The following is a 7976-nucleotide window of genomic DNA, read 5'->3' on the forward strand; positions in this document are numbered from 1 at the left end:
GCAGCTCACATTAGAGAGGACACAGCAGCTCACACTGGGGGAACCAAGCAGCTCACACTGGGGGAAACACAGCAGCTAACACTGGGGGAAACACAGCAGCTCGCACTGGGGGAAACACAGCAGCTCACATTTAGAGGGGGCACAGCAACTCACACTGGAGGAACCAAGCAGCTCACATTAGAGGGGACACAGCAACTCACACTGGGGGAACCAATCAGCTCACACTGGGGGGAACACAGCAGCACACACTGGGGGAACCAATCAGCTCACACTGGGGGGAACACAGCAGCTAACACTGGGGGAAACACAGCAGCTCACACTGGGGGAAACACAGCAGCTCACATTTAGAGGGGGCACAGCAACTCACACTGGGGGAACCAATCAGCTCACACTGGGGGGAACACAGCAGCTCACACTGGGGGAACCAATCAGCTCACACTGGGGGGAACACAGCAGCTCACACTGGAGGAAACACAGCAGCTCACACTGGGGGAACCAAGCAGCTCACATTAGAGAGGACACAGCAGCTCACACTGGGGGAACCAAGCAGCTCACACTGAGGGAAACACAGCAGCTCACACTGGGGGAAACGCAGCAGCTCACACGGGGGGGACCAAGCAGCTCACATTAGAGGGAACTTAGCAGCTCCCACTAGACTAGAGGGAGGACAATAAAGCAAACAACACAACAGCTTTTACACTAAAGAGTTTCAAACATTGCAACACTGTAGAGTAGCAAATATTAAAAGTTAACTCTTCATTGTTTTTAATTTGTATAAAAAGGTTTTAAATAAAGTCAAATGTATTAAAACAATTAAATATGTTATTTCCATTTGTGTGTGTGTGTTTGCATGTGTGTGTGTGTGTGTGTGTGTGTGTGTGTATACAATTAGTTAAAGTGTAACAAGTCTTATTAACATGTATAACTAGTTCAGGACTGTTAGAATTATTTTATATCGTATTCCTGGATGTAGTAAGTTGTGATAATTGTATGATTGTTTCTGGTGCACTAATTAAGGTATGTTCACCAACAGTGGCATGTAATGGGTTAATTCTGTAAACCTCAAACTGTAGCAAATTAAAATCGTGTCCTTATGGACAAAAATAGCTAGTCTGACAAAAATCAACAACTCTGCTATACTTACTTACCGCTTGGCTATTAGAGCCTGAATTGTGCCATTTGAATTAAATGTGGTGTTTAGTGAATTACAATACATTTAACATTTAGGTCCTTTTGCTTATGTATCAATAGTGACCTACCCTGGGATTTATTTACTAATTCATAAAGTGTGGGCGGCTAAATGGGATCTCTCATTTCTCGGGATCCTTATGTTTCCTGAGCCCATATGTTTAGTAAATATGTTCTTATGAGGTCTAAAAAATAAAATGAGAGCCCCTGCAGACACAATAACCACTTCAACTAGCTGTACCTGCTACCTTTCCTTTTAAGAATGTTTTTTTTTCCAAAGAGACCTTTGATCCCAGATGCCTTGAACAGTCTGCCCAGGACTAGGTGAGATACACACACAGCGTCAAAGTTCCAGCAATTCAACTCTCTAACCTCCTAAAGAAAAAACAGAAATCATTTTTGGGTTTTGATCCGTTGGCTTCTCCCATCTATCTCAGTGCAAGAAGTTGTCTTCCCCGACAGGACTACAATGCCTATCATGCTTAGTGAGATTCTAGATGAGGTTGGTGGGAGAAACGCACATCTAGAGTAACAGGATTAAGCTCATGTGTAATATAACTCCAATCAACCCAATCCAGTGGCTGAAGCTGATACGAATTTTAGCCCCAAATATCAGGCCCCCATTTTAATGTACACATTAATTTCATACTTCAAAACTGCGCTTGAACTAATGTAACCCTGACGTATGTTCCACACACTATGATAGGCTTTAGGATGGAGATCTCTCATCAATGCTTCTTTAGTTTGATTGGACAATGCCCAGGACTAGCAAGGTAAGAGGTAGGTTCTAGGCAAGATGGAGGTGGGTGATCATGAGGTTTGAATGTTGTAATCATAGTGATATATAAAATAAATAAACACAAACAAACGTATTCATCAAAATATTTTATTTAATAATACACCTTGGAGAATGGCCGTGAACCTTTATTACAGATTTCATAATTCCAATTAAAACAATAACCATACTAATAATAATAAACCATAACTTGAAACCAAACCAACATATTAACCATAACCACTTCCCAAGGCTCCACCGCCCTCAAAGCCAGGAGCCATAAATATATCTTAAACCAAATCCACCCTTGTGTGATGACCAGGAGGGCGACTTATATCCCATAACAAGGTCACGACTTTCTACTTAAAAAGGGGGAGGGTGGGTGGGAGCAGCAGCTCAAATATTTTAAGACAGCCAACCTTTGGATTTATCTGGCACAAGCTGAGGTAATTAATTTTTTTGGCGCCTTTTATTTATACCCCTGAATTTCCCTCCACTGCGGTCCTTGCGCTGCAAACTACCAATCAGGGCTCTTGCCCTGGTCGCGAGCTTTCCGGTTTTCTAACAGCATGAACTGCCCTGCAGTTAACCCCTAGCACAAGCGCTCTACTTACCCACCAATTTCGCTCCATTAAACCGCATGAGGCTGCTCCTTATACAGTCCGCGTGCCTGACATTAGGTTTGAATGTTGCAATCATAGTGATACATAAAATAAATAATAATAAACCATAACTTTAAACCAAACCAACATATTAACCATAACCACTTTCCAAGGCCCCCTCAAAGCCAGGAGCCATAAATATATATTAAACCAAATACACCAAATCCACCCTCCTGCGATGACCAGGAGGATGACTTATATCCCAACGCCACCGAGGTTCTGGGCTACCAAACTCGGTGGCCCCCCAGCGCCCACGGCCATCTCCAACATAGATTGAATGTCCAAATTAAATATATCTAACCCAATATCCGACAAATGAATTGCATCGCTCCTGTAAAACCCAGCGCAATTGCCCTCAATATCCCTATGCATATACGAAGTCATACCCAAAGTTAGTAAAAAAAATTCTAATGCTCTATTTACTTTTCTTCGTACCCTTTCCAATGGTTTTAAAATAACTTACTTTTAACCAGCAATGCCTTGGGATAATCTCCGACCAGATGAAATGAACATCTGGAAATATTTGTATTGTGAAAACCAAATCTCTTGCATCAAATTGACCGATTTTGTTGAACCGATATCATTACCTCCCAAATGAACTATTTTCACCTCTTGATAAGGAAAACTTAACATACATAGCTGTATTATCTCAAATAATTGAGACAACTTGGTCCCACAAATTCCTTTCCAAAAAAAACCTTTAAAAGCAGCGCTTTCCAATCCAAGATTTTCACCATATGATCATTCTTTCGCCCTCTTCTGGGAACAAAATATAAATGAGTGACCAATTACCCAGGCAATCACCAGGTTCTTATTTCCTAACAAAAAGAAAATTATTAATATATACACCAATGTTCATAGTCATCAATAAACTTTAACAACTTTAAGCAGATAAACACAATTAATTAAAAAAAAATTATATCAAATGAGGCCTAACGTATAATTGAAATCTATTAGACTCCCATCTTCCCAACCTTTGAATTATTCCATCACTTAATCCACACCTTGCTGCTTCCGTTGCCGCTCCAATTCTAAATGAATGAGATGAATAACGCTCATCGCCTAACTTTAACCTCTCCATGCATATCTTGAAGACCTTTGTAAATTGAAAACTAGTCAAAGGAATGGTGTCACTATGCATGAAAAATGGACCTTCATCCCGTCTTATTGACAGGTATTCTTCAGTCACTTTAACCGAACACAGAAAGGATCCTTGAATCTCCAGCAATGTTAACCATCTCCCTTTTGCCTTCCTGATCAGTTTTTTGATTTGCTAATGAATACCATCACTTTCCTATCACTAACAATATTCTCCCATTGTAATACTGATAAACAAAATTTACTCTTAGCCACTAACTCACTAATTCTTAAAGCTGCGAAAAATCCTATTATAAACGAACATCTAAGTAAAACTAACTCATGTGCTGGATTAATATGGGGTAAAATGTTTAGTTCAGGGAAAATAGGTAGGCCTTTGGACTGGTTTGGTAGGTTCGGGCTCGTTGGTAGCTCAGAACCTGGGTGTGTAGGGGTATCTCGGTGTACCCCTACAATTGTGGAACTGTGAAAATGGATGCCCTTGGTGGCAATGGTTATGTGTTCAACGTTAATTATATGGTGTTATAATGTTGTTGGGATTTATTGTTTATGTAAGGGTGGGTCATTGTCGGGGGGTTTCATTGTATAAAGGCTGGAGTCACATGGCAATGTTGGCATGGTGTTGACAATGACTTTAAATTTTACTTGTTAAATAAACTTATTTTCAATAAAAGCTGTGAAAAATTTTGCCAAAACATGGGGTCAGTGTTTTTATGGTGATTGGTGTTGGGTTTTAAGCATATGCCGCAGAGGCGACTATGCACATGTCATGTAAACGATATCAGTTTCCTATTATCCCTAACTCTACTAGCTCTTCTATAACCTCAAACTAACTGATTCACTATGAAATACTGTTTGATTGGCTTACAATCACACAGCTTCCTAAAGAAATCCACCCCGGCTAAACTACAAGCTAACATAGACTTAGAAAAAACTCTCTGCATTGAAACCAATGTAAATTGTATTGGACTCTCCTTATCCTCTCCAAACGGATCTTTATTATTTAACTTATTAAAATTTAACCACTCATTCCATGCCCTGACATATGCACTCCATGTAGCAACTGCTACCGAGTTCATCAGCATAACACTTAACTGTCCCCAATTAATTCCCAGAGGTCTGACGGGAACTGGGTTCCTTCCGCAGTTGCTCTTGGTGCCAGTTTTAGAAATTCCTGCAATTATAATCGTGAAAGAGCATCAGCCAACCTATTCATTTTGCCTGGAATATGCCTAGCTTTCAACCAAATATTAAACTGAAAACACCTTCACACTAAGTGTCTCAGTAAATTGATAACCCTCTTACACCTAGACTGTAAAGAATTGATTACCATCACTAAACTTAGATTGTCGCATGTGACAATCAGACGCCTATTTTTCCATGCATCTCCCCATAAATATATTGCGGCTACAATTGGCAATAATTCCAACAAAGTTACATTTTTGGTTACGCCTACCTGCGTCCAACGATCCGGCCATTCTTGTGCGCACCATTGTCCATCCCAATATATGCCACTATGAACTCTGCCACATTGATCTTCCATAAAAATCTTTTAGGAAACCTTTCCATACTTTTAGGTCTTGCTTTAATTCCTTTGTTACTCTAATATGTGGGACTTAATAGGGGACTTAACTTTAGCCATTGCTATCCCCAATCTCTCCCCATTGGAATAACCCTTGATGCGAATGTTAGCAGACCTAATAGAGATTGTAGAACTTTTAATGTCACCTTCTCACAGCCCATTACCTGCTGGACCAGCATCTTCATTTTCAGTATCTTATCCTCTGGCAACCTAAATTGCTGAATCAATAATTATTCCAAGAAATTGCAAACAAAAAATGGGTAAAACCGTTTTATCCTCTGCTAATGGAATACCTAACTTACCGGCCACCCTTTTGAATGTTTCTAGCAAGTTCTTACAATTGTCACTATCCTCAGAGCCACAAATAAAAAATCATTCAAATAATGCATTATACCGAAGACAGATATGGCTCTAGCGGGAACTCACCCGCACTGGTACATAGACCAATCCACAGAACACAGGGACACCAACAGGGTACGATGGCCCACGCACCACACACAGCCCTGACACTTCAACACATCCGCAAGAAGGGGGTAGAGGGAGGCTGGAGGGGACCGCAAATTGAAGGTAGACGCCTTCCCGCACTACCGCACACGACACACCCACGCGGCGCAAGACCAAGCCCCAGCGCTGCACACAGTCAACAGCAGACTGTAACACGCCTCACGAGCACACAGCACCACCCGGTAACACACGGATGGTGGCAAACATGTCCACTCCCATACAACCCGAGGACCCGACTACCAGCGTAGACATAACAACTAGAAAGAGACGAAAGCTCGCGAGACGCACCACGCGTCAATACGCAGACAGTAGTGATTGAGTTTGGCCACACATGGACCCAGCATAAACAACAAGCCAACGTGACTATGGGAAATAGAGCCTCACACCAGCCCTATACACAAAACCGCAACCCCGCACCCTGGGACCTAACACGGGACACCCGTGGACCTAGACGCCGCCGCCGCCGCCAAGGCAGATGACCACCAGTCACACTCGACTCACTGCTGCACGTGGCAGCAGACGACCCACACAGTCACCACACCGGAAGGTGTAGCGGACAGATTAGACCTAAGGCCCCATAGGTGACAGATACACACACCCCAAACAGTTGCCAAACTTCTCTGACCACCGTATAGTTGACTATACCACAACAGGGCAGGGCCTAACGTCCCAGCTCGGCACCCCGCTGCCCCCACAGGAACAGGACATAGCGAACCCCCGCTCAGGGGGTGAGACTCCAATCCCGAAACAGACCCCGCTCCAACACACAGCCGGAGAGGGGTGCCTGCATACCGGGACACTTGTCCATTATCCTACAGCGAACTAGGTTCGGACATTGCAGTAAGAACCAAGGCACACTAAGTCACACACCCAGGGACAAACACATCAGCATATTACTACACATACACACCACTCTCCAACCAGACGACCCTACCCTTCCCCCCTCTCCCCGCGAGGTACCGCGCGGCCCTCCCTGGCCGCCCCGGAGATGCAGACCCCGGGGCCAAACCGATTCACCAGAGAGGTCCTATCCATCGTCTCCTACAACGTACACGGCCTCAACATACGAGAGAAGCGCTCGAGGCTGCTGCGAGACCTCCGATTCTACAAAGCGTCCATAGCGTTCCTCCAGGAAACGCACTTCCAGGAAGGCCGAGCCCCAGCACTGCAAGACCGCTACTACCGGCAGGGATACTTTAGCAACAACCCAGACCGGCGCACACTGGGAGTAGGAATTCTTTTCTCAAACCGGACCCCGTACATCGAACAAGCCACACTCAGATGCAACCACGGCAGATATATCTTCACAAAAGGCACCATACTAGACCAGACGTACAATTTCGCCAACCTCTATGCCCCGAATTCAAAGCAGCACAACTTCCTGCGCTCAGCGCTCAACACACTAAAGAAGTTCACAGAAGGCACCTTGATTATAGGGGGTGACCTCAACATGACACTACACCCAGAGCAAGATTCGTCAGCCAAGCAAGGGTCCACAACAGAAACGCCAAAACGCTCCGCACTACCACCAACTCGCGGACTGCTGGCGGGCACTCCATCCATCGACCCGCGACTACACATTCTACTCCACGACACACTCCTCATACTCAAGATTGGACTATTTCCTAGTGCCCCACAGCACCCTCACCCTACTCAGAGAGGCGGAAATACTACCCATGACTTGGTCAGACCACTGCCCAATTCGCATAAAATTACAATCACCCTTATACAGACCAAAACAAACTTCTTGGAGGTTGAATGAATCGATTCTCTCAGACACACTGGTAGTGGACAAGACCAGGCAGACCATACAAGAATACTTCACGGGCAACGAGCTGGGAGACACGACACCCTTGACATGCTGGGAGGCCCATAAAGCGGTGGTTCGGGGACAGCTGATCAAGACTTGCTCCACCCGTAAGTGAGAAGCAGCGCGGACAACGATCGCCCTCAGTGAGGAGATAGCAACTCTAGAAGCCAGACACAAGCGCACCCTGGACGCGGAGATCTATAGGGACCTGCTCATCAAAAGAGAACAACTCTCCACACTCCTGAACTGCTCGATACAGCGCACATACCAGCACTTCAAACAGGTGGTATACGAACACGGGAACAAATGCGGGAGACTATTGGCAAACCTTCTAAAACAGCGCAAGACCCAGCTATA

The sequence above is a fragment of the Pelobates fuscus genome, chromosome 8 (assembly GCF_036172605.1).
Source record: "Pelobates fuscus isolate aPelFus1 chromosome 8, aPelFus1.pri, whole genome shotgun sequence".
In the NCBI taxonomy this organism is placed as follows: domain Eukaryota; kingdom Metazoa; phylum Chordata; class Amphibia; order Anura; family Pelobatidae; genus Pelobates; species Pelobates fuscus.